Genomic DNA, 19,809 nt, shown 5'->3' on the forward strand with positions numbered 1-19,809 from the left:
TATACCATTTAACGTAACACGTTATAACGTTATACTATATAACGTAATACGTTATAACGTTATAAGATATGATGTTATACCTTATAACGTAATACATAATAACGGAATACCATATAACGTAATACGTGATAACGTTATACCATATGACGTTATACCATATAACGTAATACGTTATAAGGTAATTCCATATAACGTAATACGGTATAACTTTATACTGTATAACGTAACACGTTATAACGTTATACCGTATAACGTAATACGTTATGACGTAATACCGTATAACGTAACACGTTATAGCGTTATACCATTTAACGTAACACGTTATAACATTATACCATATAAAGTAACGCGGTATAACGTTATACCATATAACGTAACACGTTATAACGTTATACCATATAACGTATCACGTTATAACGTTATACCATATAACGCAATGCGTTATAACGTTATACCATATGACGTTATACCATATAACGTAATACCATATAACGTAATACGTTATAGCGTTATGTCATATGACGTTATAGCATATAACGTATCACGTTATAACGTTATACCATATAACGTAACACGTTATAACGTTATACCATATGACGTAATAGCATATAACGTAATACGTTACAACGTTATACCATATAACGTAATACGTTATAACGTTATACCATATGAAGTTAAACCATATAACGTAATACCATATAACGTAATACGTTATAGCGTTATGCCATATGACGTTGAAGCCTATAACGTATCACGTTACAACGTTATACCATATAATGTAACACGTTATAACGTTATACCATATGACGTAATAGCATATAACGTAATACGTTACAACGTTATACCATATAACGTAATACGTTATAACGTTATACCATATGAAGTTATACCATATAACGTAATACCATATAACGTAATACGTTATAGCGTTATGCCATATGACGTTGAAGCCTATAACGTATCACGTTACAACGTTATACCATATAACGTAACACGTTCTAACGTTATAGCATATGACGTTATACCTTATAACGTAATACGTAATAACGGAATACCATATAACGTAATACGTTATAACGTTATACCATATGACGTTATACCATATAACGTAATACGTTATAACGTAATACCATATAACGTAATACGCTATAACTTTATACCGTATAACGTAACACTTTATAACGTTATACCGTATAACGTAGTACGTTATGACGTAATACCGTATAACGTAACACGTTATAGCGTTATACCATTTAACGTAACACGTTATAACATTATACCATATAAAGTAACGCGGTATAACGTTATACCATATAACGTAACACGTTATAACGTTATACCATATAACGTATCACGTTATAACGTTATACCATATAACGCAATACGTTATAACGTTATACCATATGACGTTATACCATATAACGTAATACCATATAACGTAATACGTTATAGCGTTATGTCATATGACGTTATAGCATATAACGTATCACGTTATAACGTTATACCATATAACGTAACACGTTATAACGTTATACCATATGACGTAATAGCATATAACGTTATACCATATGACGTAATAGCATATAACGTAATACGTTACAACGTTATACCATATAACGTAATACGTTATAACGTTATACCATATGAAGTTATACCATTTAACGTAATACCATATAACGTAATACGTTATAGCGTTATGCCATATGACGTTGAAGCCTATAACGTATCACGTTACAACGTTATACCATATAACGTAACACGTTATAACGTTATACCATATGACGTAATAGCATATAACGTAATACGTAATAACGGAATACCATAAGACGTAATACGTTATAACGTTATAACATATAACGTAACACGTTATAACTTTGTACCATATAACGTAATACGTTATAACGTAATAGCATATAACGTAATTCGTTATAACGTTATACCATATGACGTTATACCATATAACGTAATACGTTACAACGTTATACCACATAACGTAATACGTTATAGCGTTTAACCATATGACGTAATAGCATATAACGTAATACGTTACAACGTTATACCAAATAACGTAATACGTTCTAACGTTATACCATATAACGTAATACGTTATAACGTAATACGTTATAACGTAATACCATATAACGTAATACGTTGTAACGTTATACCATATGACGTTATACCATATAACGTAATACGTTGGAACGTAATACCATATAACGTAATACGTTATAACTTTATACCGTATAACGTAACACGTTATAACGTTATACCGTATAACGTAATACGTTATGACGTAATACCGTATAACGTAACACGTTATAACGTTATAACATATAACGTAACACGATATAACATTATACCATATAACGTAACGCGTTATAACGTTATACCATATAACGTAACACGTTATCACGTTATACCTTATAACGTATCACTTTATAACGTTATACCATAGAACGTAACACGTTATAACGTAATACCTTTTAACGTAATACGTTATAACGTTATACCATATGACGTTATACCATATAACGTAATACGTTATAACGTAATACCATATAACGTAATACGTTATAACGTTATACCATATAACGTATCACGTTATAACTTTATACCATATAACGTAACACGTCCTAACGTTATACCATATAACGTTGTACCATATAACGTAATACGTTATAACGTAATAGCATATAACGTAATTCGTTATAACGTTATACCATATGACGTTATACCATATAACGTAATACGTTACAACGCTATACCACATAACGTAATACGTTATAGCGTTTAACCATATGTCGTAATAGCATATAACGTAATACGTTACAACGTTATACCAAATAACGTAATACGTTATAACGTTATACCATATAACGTAATACGTTATAACGTTATACCATATGACGTTATACCATATAACGTAATACCATATAACGTAATACGTTATAGCGTTATACCATATGACGTTATACCATATAAAGTAATACGTTATAACGTTATACCATATGACGTTGTACCATATAACGTAATACGTTATAACGTAATAGCATATAACGTAATTCGTTATAACGTTATACCATATGACGTTATACCATATAACGTAATACGTTACAACGTTATACCACATAACGTAATACGTTATAGCGTTTAACCATATGACGTAATACCATATAACGTAATACGTTATAACGTTATACCATATGACGTTGTACCATATAACGTAATACGTTATAACGTAATAGCATATAACGTAATACGTTATAGCGTTATGCCATATGACGTAATAGCATATAACGTAATACGTTACAACGTTATACCAAATAACGTAATACGTTATAACGTTATACCATATAACGTAATACGTTATAACGTTATACCATATGACGTTATACCATATAACGTAATACCATATAACGTAATACGTTATAGCGTTATGCCATATGACGTTATAGCATATAACGTAACACGTTATAACGTTATAGCATATAACGAAATACGTTATAACGTTATACCATATAACGTAATTCGTTATAACGTTATACCATATGACGTTATACCATATAACGTAATACGTTACAACGTTATACCACATAACGTAATACGTTATAGCGTTTAACCATATGACGTAATAGCATATAACGTAATACGTTACAACGTTATACCAAATAACGTAATACGTTCTAACGTTATACCATATAACGTAATACGTTATAACGTAATACCATATAACGTAATACGTTGTAACGTTATACCATATGACGTTATACCATATAACGTAATACGTTGGAACGTAATACCATATAACGTAATACGTTATAACTTTATACCGTATAACGTAACACGTTATAACGTTATACCGTATAACGTAATACGTTATGACGTAATACCTTATAACGTATCACGTTATAACTTTATACCATATAACGTAACACGTTCTAACGATATACCATATAACGTAACACGTTATAACGTAATACCATATAACGTAATACGTTATAGCGTTATACCATATGACGTTATACCATATAAAGTAATACGTTATAACGTTATACCATATGACGTTGTACCATATAACGTAATACGTTATAACGTAATAGCATATAACGTAATTCGTTATAACGTTATACCATATGACGTTATACCATATAACGTAATACGTTACAACGTTATACCACATAACGTAATACGTTATAGCGTTTAACCATATGACGTAATACCATATAACGTAACACGTTATAACGTTATACCATATGACGTTGTACCATATAACGTAATACGTTATAACGTAATAGCATATAACGTAATACGTTATAACGTTATACCATATGACGTTATACCATATAACGTAATACGTTATAACGTTATACCATATGACGTTATACCATATAACGTAATACCATATAACGTAATACGTTATAGCGTTATGCCATATGACGTTATAGCATATAACGTAACACGTTATAACGTTATACCATATATCGAAATACGTTATAACGTAATACCATATAGCGTAATACGTTATAGCGTTATACCATATGACGATAAAGCATCTAACGTGATACGTTATAACGTTATACAATATAACGTAATACGTTATAACGTTATACCATATAACGTAATACGTTATGACGTAATACCATATAACGTAATACGTTATGACGTAATACCATATAACGTAATACGTTATAACGTTATACCATATAACGTAATACGTTATAACTTTATACCGTATAACGTAACACATTATAACGTTATACCGTATAACGTAATACGTTATAACGTTATACCGTATAACGTAATACGTTATGACGTAATACCATATAACGTAATACGTTATAACGTAATACCATATAGCGTAATACGTTATGACGTAATACCATATAACGTAATACGTTATAGCGTTACACCATATGACGTTAAAGCATCTAAAGTGATACGTTATAACGTTATACCATATAACGTAATACGTTATAACGTTATACCATATGACGTTATACCATATAACGTAATAAGTTATAACGTAATACCATATAACGTAATACGTTATAGCGTTATACCATATAACGTAATATGTTATAACGATATATCATATGACGTTATATCATATACCGTAATAAGTTATAACGTAATACCATATAACGTAATACGTTATGGCGTAATATCATATAACGTAATTCGCTATAACGTAATACCATATAACGTAATACGTTATAACGTTATACCATATAACGTAATACGTTATGACGTAATACCATATAACGTAATACGTTATAGCGTTACACCATATGACGTTAAAGCATCTAAAGTGATACGTTATAACGTTATACAATATAACGTAACACGTTATAACGTTATACCATATGACGTTATACCATATAACGTAATACGTTATAACGTTATACCATATAACGTCATACGTTATGACGTAATACCATATAACGTAATACGTTATGACGTAACACCATATAACGTAATACGTTATAGCGTTACACCATATGACGTTAAAGCATCTAAAGTGATACGTTATAACGTTATACAATATAACGTAACACGTTATAACGTTATACCATATGACGTTATACCATATAACGTAATACGTTATGACGTAATATCATATAACGTAATAAGTTATGACGTAATACCACATAACGTAATACGTTATAACGTTATACCATATGACGTTATACCATATAACGTAATAAGTTATAACGTAATACCATATAACGTAATACGTTATAGCGTTATACCATATGACGTTAAAGCATCTAACGTAACACGTTATAACGTTATACCATATAACGTAATACGTTATAACGTTATACCATTTGACGTTATACCATATATCGTAATACGTTATAACGTTATATCATATAACGTAATACGTTATGACGTAATACCATTTGACGTTATACCATATATCGTAATACGTTATAACGTTATATCATATAACGTAATACGTTATGACGTAATACCATATAACGTAATACGTTATGACGTAATACCATATAACGTAATACGTTATAGCGTTACACCATATGACGTTAAAGCATCTAAAGTGATACGTTATAACGTTATACAATATAACGTAACACGTTATAACGTTATACCATATGACGTTATACCATATAACGTAATACGTTATAACGTTATACCATATAACGTCATACGTTATGACGTAATACCATATAACGTAATACGTTATAGCGTTACACCATATGACGTTAAAGCATCTAAAGTGATACGTTATAACGTTATACAATATAACGTAACACGTTATAACGTTATACCATATGACGTTATACCATATAACGTAATACGTTATAACGTTATACCATATAACGTCATACGTTATGACGTAATACCATATAACGTAATACGTTATGACGTAACACCATATAACGTAATACGTTATGACGTAATACCATATAACGTAATACGTTATAACGTTATACCATATGACGTTATACCATATAACGTAATACGATAGAACGTAATACCATATAACGTAATACGTTATGACGTAATACCATATAACGTAATACGTTATAACGATATATCATATGACGTTATATCATATACCGTAATAAGTTATAACGTAATACCATATAACGTAATACGTTATGGCGTAATATCATATAACGTAATTCGCTATAACGTAATACCATATAACGTAATACGTTATAACGTTATACCATATAACGTAATATGTTATAGCGTTATACCATATGTCGTTAAAGCATATAACGTTATACGTTATAACGTTATACCACATAACGTAATACGTTATAACGTTATACCATATAATGTAATACGTTATAACATTATATCATACAACGTAATACGTTATAACGTAATACCATATAGCGTAATACGTTATAGCGTTATACCATATGACGATAAATCATCTAACGTGATACGTTATAACGTTATACCATATAACGTAATACGTTATAACGTTATACCGTATAACGTAATACGTTATGACGTAATACCGTATAACGTAACACGTTATAGCGTTATACCATTTAACGTAACACGTTATAACGTTATACTATATAACGTAATACGTTATAACGTTATAAGATATGATGTTATACCTTATAACGTAATACATAATAACGGAATACCATATAACGTAATACGTGATAACGTTATACCATATGACGTTATACCATATAACGTAATACGTTATAAGGTAATTCCATATAACGTAATACGGTATAACTTTATACTGTATAACGTAACACGTTATAACGTTATACCGTATAACGTAATACGTTATGACGTAATACCGTATAACGTAACACGTTATAGCGTTATACCATTTAACGTAACACGTTATAACATTATACCATATAAAGTAACGCGGTATAACGTTATACCATATAACGTAACACGTTATAACGTTATACCATATAACGTATCACGTTATAACGTTATACCATATAACGCAATGCGTTATAACGTTATACCATATGACGTTATACCATATAACGTAATACCATATAACGTAATACGTTATAGCGTTATGTCATATGACGTTATAGCATATAACGTATCACGTTATAACGTTATACCATATAACGTAACACGTTATAACGTTATACCATATGACGTAATAGCATATAACGTAATACGTTACAACGTTATACCATATAACGTAATACGTTATAACGTTATACCATATGAAGTTAAACCATATAACGTAATACCATATAACGTAATACGTTATAGCGTTATGCCATATGACGTTGAAGCCTATAACGTATCACGTTACAACGTTATACCATATAATGTAACACGTTATAACGTTATACCATATGACGTAATAGCATATAACGTAATACGTTATGACGTAATACCATTTGACGTTATACCATATATCGTAATACGTTATAACGTTATATCATATAACGTAATACGTTATGACGTAATACCATATAACGTAATACGTTATGACGTAATACCATATAACGTAATACGTTATAGCGTTACACCATATGACGTTAAAGCATCTAAAGTGATACGTTATAACGTTATACAATATAACGTAACACGTTATAACGTTATACCATATGACGTTATACCATATAACGTAATACGTTATAACGTTATACCATATAACGTCATACGTTATGACGTAATACCATATAACGTAATACGTTATAGCGTTACACCATATGACGTTAAAGCATCTAAAGTGATACGTTATAACGTTATACAATATAACGTAACACGTTATAACGTTATACCATATGACGTTATACCATATAACGTAATACGTTATAACGTTATACCATATAACGTCATACGTTATGACGTAATACCATATAACGTAATACGTTATGACGTAACACCATATAACGTAATACGTTATGACGTAATACCATATAACGTAATACGTTATAACGTTATACCATATGACGTTATACCATATAACGTAATACGATAGAACGTAATACCATATAACGTAATACGTTATGACGTAATACCATATAACGTAATACGTTATAACGATATATCATATGACGTTATATCATATACCGTAATAAGTTATAACGTAATACCATATAACGTAATACGTTATGGCGTAATATCATATAACGTAATTCGCTATAACGTAATACCATATAACGTAATACGTTATAACGTTATACCATATAACGTAATATGTTATAGCGTTATACCATATGTCGTTAAAGCATATAACGTTATACGTTATAACGTTATACCACATAACGTAATACGTTATAACGTTATACCATATAATGTAATACGTTATAACATTATATCATACAACGTAATACGTTATAACGTAATACCATATAGCGTAATACGTTATAGCGTTATACCATATGACGATAAATCATCTAACGTGATACGTTATAACGTTATACCATATAACGTAATACGTTATAACGTTATACCGTATAACGTAATACGTTATGACGTAATACCGTATAACGTAACACGTTATAGCGTTATACCATTTAACGTAACACGTTATAACGTTATACTATATAACGTAATACGTTATAACGTTATAAGATATGATGTTATACCTTATAACGTAATACATAATAACGGAATACCATATAACGTAATACGTGATAACGTTATACCATATGACGTTATACCATATAACGTAATACGTTATAAGGTAATTCCATATAACGTAATACGGTATAACTTTATACTGTATAACGTAACACGTTATAACGTTATACCGTATAACGTAATACGTTATGACGTAATACCGTATAACGTAACACGTTATAGCGTTATACCATTTAACGTAACACGTTATAACATTATACCATATAAAGTAACGCGGTATAACGTTATACCATATAACGTAACACGTTATAACGTTATACCATATAACGTATCACGTTATAACGTTATACCATATAACGCAATGCGTTATAACGTTATACCATATGACGTTATACCATATAACGTAATACCATATAACGTAATACGTTATAGCGTTATGTCATATGACGTTATAGCATATAACGTATCACGTTATAACGTTATACCATATAACGTAACACGTTATAACGTTATACCATATGACGTAATAGCATATAACGTAATACGTTACAACGTTATACCATATAACGTAATACGTTATAACGTTATACCATATGAAGTTAAACCATATAACGTAATACCATATAACGTAATACGTTATAGCGTTATGCCATATGACGTTGAAGCCTATAACGTATCACGTTACAACGTTATACCATATAATGTAACACGTTATAACGTTATACCATATGACGTAATAGCATATAACGTAATACGTTACAACGTTATACCATATAACGTAATACGTTATAACGTTATACCATATGAAGTTATACCATATAACGTAATACCATATAACGTAATACGTTATAGCGTTATGCCATATGACGTTGAAGCCTATAACGTATCACGTTACAACGTTATACCATATAACGTAACACGTTCTAACGTTATAGCATATGACGTTATACCATATAACGTAATACGTAATAACGGAATACCATATAACGTAATACGCTATAACGTTATACCATATGACGTTATACCATATAACGTAATACGTTATAACGTAATACCATATAACGTAATACGCTATAACTTTATACCGTATAACGTAACACTTTATAACGTTATACCGTATAACGTAGTACGTTATGACGTAATACCGTATAACGTAACACGTTATAGCGTTATACCATTTAACGTAACACGTTATAACATTATACCATATAAAGTAACGCGGTATAACGTTATACCATATAACGTAACACGTTATAACGTTATACCATATAACGTATCACGTTATAACGTTATACCATATAACGCAATACGTTATAACGTTATACCATATGACGTTATACCATATAACGTAATACCATATAACGTAATACGTTATAGCGTTATGTCATATGACGTTATAGCATATAACGTATCACGTTATAACGTTATACCATATAACGTAACACGTTATAACGTTATACCATATGACGTAATAGCATATAACGTTATACCATATGACGTAATAGCATATAACGTAATACGTTACAACGTTATACCATATAACGTAATACGTTATAACGTTATACCATATGAAGTTATACCATTTAACGTAATACCATATAACGTAATACGTTATAGCGTTATGCCATATGACGTTGAAGCCTATAACGTATCACGTTACAACGTTATACCATATAACGTAACACGTTATAACGTTATACCATATGACGTAATAGCATATAACGTAATACGTAATAACGGAATACCATAAGACGTAATACGTTATAACGTTATAACATATAACGTAACACGTTATAACTTTGTACCATATAACGTAATACGTTATAACGTAATAGCATATAACGTAATTCGTTATGACGTTATACCATATGACGTTATACCATATAACGTAATACGTTACAACGTTATACCACATAACGTAATACGTTATAGCGTTTAACCATATGACGTAATAGCATATAACGTAATACGTTACAACGTTATACCAAATAACGTAATACGTTCTAACGTTATACCATATAACGTAATACGTTATAACGTAATACCATATAACGTAATACGTTGTAACGTTATACCATATGACGTTATACCATATAACGTAATACGTTGGAACGTAATACCATATAACGTAATACGTTATAACTTTATACCGTATAACGTAACACGTTATAACGTTATACCGTATAACGTAATACGTTATGACGTAATACCGTATAACGTAACACGTTATAACGTTATAACATATAACGTAACACGATATAACATTATACCATATAACGTAACGCGTTATAACGTTATACCATATAACGTAACACGTTATAACGTTATACCTTATAACGTATCACTTTATAACGTTATACCATAGAACGTAACACGTTATAACGTAATACCTTTTAACGTAATACGTTATAACGTTATACCATATGACGTTATACCATGTAACGTAATACGTTATAACGTAATACCATATAACGTAATACGTTATAACGTTATACCATATAACGTATCACGTTATAACTTTATACCATATAACGTAACACGTCCTAACGTTATACCATATAACGTTGTACCATATAACGTAATACGTTATAACGTAATAGCATATAACGTAATTCGTTATAACGTTATACCATATGACGTTATACCATATAACGTAATACGTTACAACGCTATACCACATAACGTAATACGTTATAGCGTTTAACCATATGACGTAATAGTATATAACGTAATACGTTACAACGTTATACCAAATAACGTAATACGTTATATCGTTATACCATATAACGTAATACGTTATAACGTAATACCATATAACGTAATACGCTATAACGTTATACCATATGACGTTATACCATATAACGTAATACGTTATTACGTAATACGTTATAACGTTATACCTTATAACGTATCACGTTATAACTTTATACCATATAACGTAACACGTTCTAACGATATACCATATAACGTAACACGTTATAACGTTATACCATATAACGTATCACTTTATAACGTTATACCATAGAACGAAACACGTTATAACGTAATACCATATAACGTAATACGTTATAGCGTTATACCATATGACGTTATACCATATAAAGTAATACGTTATAACGTTATACCATATGACGTTGTACCATATAACGTAATACGTTATAACGTAATAGCATATAACGTAATTCGTTATAACGTAATAGCATATAACGTAATTCGTTATAACGTTATACCATATGACGTTATACCATATAACGTAATACGTTACAACGTTATACCACATAACGTAATACGTTATAGCGTTTAACCATATGACGTAATACCATATAACGTAATACGTTATAACGTTATACCATATGACGTTGTACCATATAACGTAATACGTTATAACGTAATAGGATATAACGTAATACGTTATAGCGTTATGCCATATGACGTAATAGCATATAACGTAATACGTTACAACGTTATACCAAATAACGTAATACGTTATAACGTTATACCATATAACGTAATACGTTATAACGTTATACCATATGACGTTATACCATATAACGTAATACCATATAACGTAATACGTTATAGCGTTATGCCATATGACGTTATAGCATATAACGTAACACGTTATAACGTTATACCATATAACGAAATACGTTATAACGTTATACCATATAACGTAATTCGTTATAACGTTATACCATATAACGAAATACGTTATAACGTTATACCATATGACGTTATACTATATAACGTAATACGTTATAACGTAATAGCATATAACGTAACACGTTATAACGTTATACCATATAACGTATCACGTTATAACGTTATACCATATAACGCAATACGTTATAACGTTATACCATATGACGTTATACCATATAACGTAATACCATATAACGTAATACGTTATAGCGTTATGTCATATGACGTTATAGCATATAACGTATCACGTTATAACGTTATACCATATAACGTAACACGTTATAACGTTATACCATATGACGTAATAGCATATAACGTTATACCATATGACGTAATAGCATATAACGTAATACGTTACAACGTTATACCATATAACGTAATACGTTATAACGTTATACCATATGAAGTTATACCATATAACGTAATACCATATAACGTAATACGTTATAGCGTTATGCCATATGACGTTGAAGCCTATAACGTATCACGTTACAACGTTATACCATATAACGTAACACGTTATAACGTTATACCATATGACGTAATAGCATATAACGTAATACGTAATAACGGAATACCATAAGACGTAATACGTTATAACGTTATAACATATAACGTAACACGTTATAACTTTGTACCATATAACGTAATACGTTATAACGTAATAGCATATAACGTAATTCGTTATAACGTTATACCATATGACGTTATACCATATAACGTAATACGTTACAACGTTATACCACATAACGTAATACGTTATAGCGTTTAACCATATGACGTAATAGCATATAACGTAATACGTTACAACGTTATACCAAATAACGTAATACGTTCTAACGTTATACCATATAACGTAATACGTTATAACGTAATACCATATAACGTAATACGTTGTAACGTTATACCATATGACGTTATACCATATAACGTAATACGTTGGAACGTAATACCATATAACGTAATACGTTATAACTTTATACCGTATAACGTAACACGTTATAACGTTATACCGTATAACGTAATACGTTATGACGTAATACCGTATAACGTAACACGTTATAACGTTATAACATATAACGTAACACGTTATAACATTATACCATATAACGTAACGCGTTATAACGTTATACCATATAACGTAACACGTTATAACGTTATACCTTATAACGTATCACTTTATAACGTTATACCATAGAACGTAACACGTTATACCGTAATACCTTTTAACGTAATACGTTATAACGTTATACCATATGACGTTATACCATATAACGTAATACGTTATAACGTAATACCATATAACGTAATACGTTATAACGTTATACCATATAACGTATCACGTTATAACTTTATACCATATAACGTAACACGTCCTAACGTTATACCATATAACGTTGTACCATATAACGTAATACGTTATAACGTAATAGCATATAACGTAATTCGTTATAACGTTATACCATATGACGTTATACCATATAACGTAATACGTTACAACGCTATACCACATAACGTAATACGTTATAGCGTTTAACCATATGACGTAATAGTATATAACGTAATACGTTACAACGTTATACCAAATAACGTAATACGTTATATCGTTATACCATATAACGTAATACGTTATAACGTAATACCATATAACGTAATACGCTATAACGTTATACCATATGACGTTATACCATATAACGTAATACGTTATAACGTAATACGTTATAACGTTATACCTTATAACGTATCACGTTATAACTTTATACCATATAACGTAACACGTTCGAACGATATACCATATAACGTAACACGTTATAACGTTATACCATATAACGTATCACTTTATAACGTTATACCATAGAACGTAACACGTTATAACGTAATACCATATAACGTAATACGTTATAGCGTTATACCATATGACGTTATACCATATAAAGTAATACGTTATAACGTTATACCATATGACGTTGTACCATATAACGTAATACGTTATAACGTAATAGCATATAACGTAATTCGTTATAACGTTATACCATATGACGTTATACCATATAACGTAATACGTTACAACGTTATACCACATAACGTAATACGTTATAGCGTTTAACCATATGACGTAATACCATATAACGTAACACGTTATAACGTTATACCATATGACGTTGTACCATATAACGTAATACGTTATAACGTAATAGCATATAACGTAATACGTTATAGCGTTATGCCATATGACGTAATAGCATATAACGTAATACGTTACAACGTTATACCAAATAACGTAATAGGTTATAACGTTATACCATATAACGTAATACGTTATAACGTTATACCATATGACGTTATACCATATAACGTAATACCATATAACGTAATACGTTATAGCGTTATGCCATATGACGTTATAGCATATAACGTAACACGTTATAACGTTATACCATATAACGAAATACGTTATAACGTAATACCATATAGCGTAATACGTTATAGCGTTATACCATATGACGATAAAGCATCTAACGTGATACGTTATAACGTTATACAATATAACGTAATACGTTATGACGTAATACCATATAACGTAATACGTTATAACGTAATACCATATAGCGTAATACGTTATAGCGTTATACCATATGACGTTAAAGCATCTAACGTGATACGTTATAACGTTATACAATATAACGTAATACGTTATAACGTTATACCATATAACGTAATACGTTATGACGTAATACCATATAACGTAATACTTTATGACGTAATACCATATAACGTAATACGTTATGACGTAATACCATATAACGTAATACGTTATGACGTAATATCATATAACGTAATAAGTTATGACGTAATACCACATAACGTAATACGTTATAACGTTATACCATATGACGTTATACCATATAACGTAATAAGTTATAACGTAATACCATATAACGTAATACGTTATAGCGTTATACCATATGACGTTAAAGCATCTAACGTAACACGTTATAACGTTATACCATATAACGTAATACGTTATAACGTTATACCATTTGACGTTATACCATATATCGTAATACGTTATAACGTTATATCATATAACGTAATACGTTATGACGTAATACCATATAACGTAATACGTTATGACGTAATACCATATAACGTAATACGTTATAATGTTATACCATATAACGTAATACGTTATAACTTTATACCGTATAACGTAACACGTTATAACATTATACCGTATAACGTAACACATTATAACGTTATACCGTATAACGCAACACGTTATAGCGTTATACCATATAACGTAACACGTTATAACGTTATACCATATAACGTAATACGTTATGACGTAATACCATATAACGTAATGCGTTATAACGTTATACCATATAACGTAATTCGTTATGACATAATACCATATAACGTAATACGTTATAACGTTACACCATATAACGTAATACGTTAAAACGCTATACCATATGACGTTATACCTTATAACGTAATACGTTAGAACGTAATACCATATAACGTAATACGTTATGACGTAATACCATATAACGTAATACGTTATAACGATATATCATATGACGTTATATCATATAACGTAATAAGTTATAACGTAATACCATATAACGTAATACGTTATAACGTTATACCATATGACGTTATACCATATAACGTAATAAGTTATAACGTAATACCATATAACGTAATACGTTATAGCGTTACACCATATGACGTTAAAGCATCTAAAGTGATACGTTACAACGTTATACAATATAACGTAACACGTTATAACGTTATACCATATGACGTTATACCATATAACGTAATACGTTATAACGTTATACCATATAACGTCATACGTTATGACGTAATACCATATAACGTAATACGTTATGACGTAACACCATATAACGTAATACGTAATAACGGAATACCATATAACGTAATACGCTATAACGTTATACCATATGACGTTATACCATATAACATAATACGTTATAACGTAATACCATATAACGTAATACGCTATAACTTTATACCGTATAACGTAACACTTTATAACGTTATACCGTATAACGTAGTACGTTATGACGTAATACCGTATAACGTAACACGTTATAGCGTTATACCATTTAACGTAACACGTTATAACATTATACCATATAAAGTAACGCGGTATAACGTTATACCATATAACGTAACACGTTATAACGTTATACCATATAACGTATCACGTTATAACGTTATACCATATAACGCAATACGTTATAACGTTATACCATATGACGTTATACCATATAACGTAATACCATATAACGTAATACGTTATAGCGTTATGTCATATGACGTTATAGCATATAACGTATCACGTTATAACGTTATACCATATAACGTAACACGTTATAACTTTATACCATATGACGTAATAGCATATAACGTTATACCATATGACGTAATAGCATATAACGTAATACGTTACAACGTTATACCATATAACGTAATACGTTATAACGTTATACCATATGAAGTTATACCATTTAACGTAATACCATATAACGTAATACGTTATAGCGTTATGCCATATGACGTTGAAGCCTATAACGTATCACGTTACAACGTTATACCATATAACGTAACACGTTATAACGTTATACCATATGACGTAATAGCATATAACGTAATACGTAATAACGGAATACCATAAGACGTAATACGTTATAACGTTATAACATATAACGTAACACGTTATAACTTTGTACCATATAACGTAATACGTTATAACGTAATAGCATATAACGTAATTCGTTATAACGTTATACCATATGACGTTATACCATATAACGTAATACGTTACAACGTTATACCACATAACGTAATACGTTATAGCGTTTAACCATATGACGTAATAGCATATAAAGTAATACGTTACAACGTTATACCAAATAACGTAATACGTTCTAACGTTATACCATATAACGTAATACGTTATAACGTAATACCATATAACGTAATACGTTGTAACGTTATACCATATGACGTTATACCATATAACGTAATACGTTGGAACGTAATACCATATAACGTAATACGTTATAACTTTATACCGTATAACGTAACACGTTATAACGTTATACCGTATAACGTAATACGTTATGACGTAATACCGTATAACGTAACACGTTATAACGTTATAACATATAACGTAACACGATATAACATTATACCATATAACGTAACGCGTTATAACGTTATACCATATAACGTAACACGTTATAACGTTATACCTTATAACGTATCACTTTATAACGTTATACCATAGAACGTAACACGTTATAACGTAATACCTTTTAACGTAATACGTTATAACGTTATACCATATGACGTTATACCATGTAACGTAATACGTTATAACGTAATACCATATAACGTAATACGTTATAACGTTATACCATATAACGTATCACGTTATAACTTTATACCATATAACGTAACACGTCCTAACGTTATACCATATAACGTTGTACCATATAACGTAATACGTTATAACGTAATAGCATATAACGTAATTCGTTATAACGTTATACCATATGACGTTATACCATATAACGTAATACGTTACAACGCTATACCACATAACGTAATACGTTATAGCGTTTAACCATATGACGTAATAGTATATAACGTAATACGTTACAACGTTATACCAAATAACGTAATACGTTATATCGTTATACCATATAACGTAATACGTTATAACGTAATGCCATATAACGTAATACGCTATAACGTTATACCATATGACGTTATACCATATAACGTAATACGTTATAACGTAATACGTTATAACGTTATACCTTATAACGTATCACGTTATAACTTTATACCATATAACGTAACACGTTCTAACGATATACCATATAACGTAACACGTTATAACGTTATACCATATAACGTATCACTTTATAACGTTATACCATAGAACGTAACACGTTATAACGTAATACCATATAACGTAATACGTTATAGCGTTATACCATATGACGTTATACCATATAAAGTAATACGTTATAACGTTATACCATATGACGTTGTACCATATAACGTAATACGTTATAACGTAATAGCATATAACGTAATTCGTTATAACGTTATACCATATGGCGTTATACCATATAACGTAATACGTTACAACGTTATACCACATAACGTAATACGTTATAGCGTTTAACCATATGACGTAATACCATATAACGTAATACGTTATAACGTTATACCATATGACGTTGTACCATATAACGTAATACGTTATAACGTAATAGCATATAACGTAATACGTTATAGCGTTATGCCATATGACGTAATAGCATATAACGTAATACGTTACAACGTTATACCAAATAACGTAATACGTTATAACGTTATACCATATAACGTAATACGTTATAACGTTATACCATATGACGTTATACCATATAACGTAATACCATATAACGTAACACGTTATAACGTTATACCATATGACGTAATAGCATATAACGTAATACGTAATAACGGAATACCATAAGACGTAATACGTTATAACGTTATAACATATAACGTAACACGTTATAACTTTGTACCATATAACGTAATACGTTATAACGTAATAGCATATAACGTAATTCGTTATAACGTTATACCATATGACGTTATACCATATAACGTAATACGTTACAACGTTATACCACATAACGTAATACGTTATAGCGTTTAACCATATGACGTAATAGCATATAACGTAATACGTTACAACGTTATACCAAATAACGTAATACGTTCTAACGTTATACCATATAACGTAATACGTTATAACGTAATACCATATAACGTAATACGTTGTAACGTTATACCATATGACGTTATACCATATAACGTAATACGTTGGAACGTAACACCATATAACGTAATACGTTATAACTTTATACCGTATAACGTAACACGTTATAACGTTATACCGTATAACGTAATACGTTATGACGTAATACCGTATAACGTAACACGTTA

The sequence above is a fragment of the Bombus huntii genome, chromosome 3, assembly GCF_024542735.1.
Source record: "Bombus huntii isolate Logan2020A chromosome 3, iyBomHunt1.1, whole genome shotgun sequence".
In the NCBI taxonomy this organism is placed as follows: Eukaryota; Metazoa; Arthropoda; class Insecta; order Hymenoptera; family Apidae; genus Bombus; species Bombus huntii.